The sequence below is a fragment of the Myotis brandtii genome, unplaced genomic scaffold, assembly GCF_000412655.1.
Source record: "Myotis brandtii unplaced genomic scaffold, ASM41265v1 scaffold888, whole genome shotgun sequence".
NCBI classification, from domain to species: Eukaryota; Metazoa; Chordata; class Mammalia; order Chiroptera; family Vespertilionidae; genus Myotis; species Myotis brandtii.
The window spans coordinates 93350-93603 of NW_005371636.1; the positions used below are offsets into that span (position 1 = coordinate 93350).

The window sequence follows — 254 nt, forward strand, 5'->3', positions numbered from 1 at the left end:
CCACTTCAGCTGCAGGAAGTGCGTCTGCTGGCGGTACCGGCGGTAGCAGGACTGAATCAGCACCGCTGCGCTCTGCATCTGCCTCAGGGTCCGCCTCACCCGCGCTCCTCGCCAACCCGAACCCAGACGGCAGTGCTCCGGAGAGAAAGGAACCTCCTCCTCGCCCGCAGGGCCCTGAATCGCCTCTGAATGACCGCTGCGGCCAGATGCAGGGCCCTCACCCGTCTCCGGGCTCTCCTGCCCCTGAACGCAGC

General features: G+C 67.3%; 1 protein-coding gene across 1 annotated transcript in view; it reads right to left on the reverse strand.

Annotated features, from left to right (window-relative positions):
- ASPM (abnormal spindle microtubule assembly) overlaps positions 1-254 on the reverse strand; it is a 33193-nt gene that overhangs the window by 10235 nt on the left and 22704 nt on the right. The window lies entirely within an intron of this gene.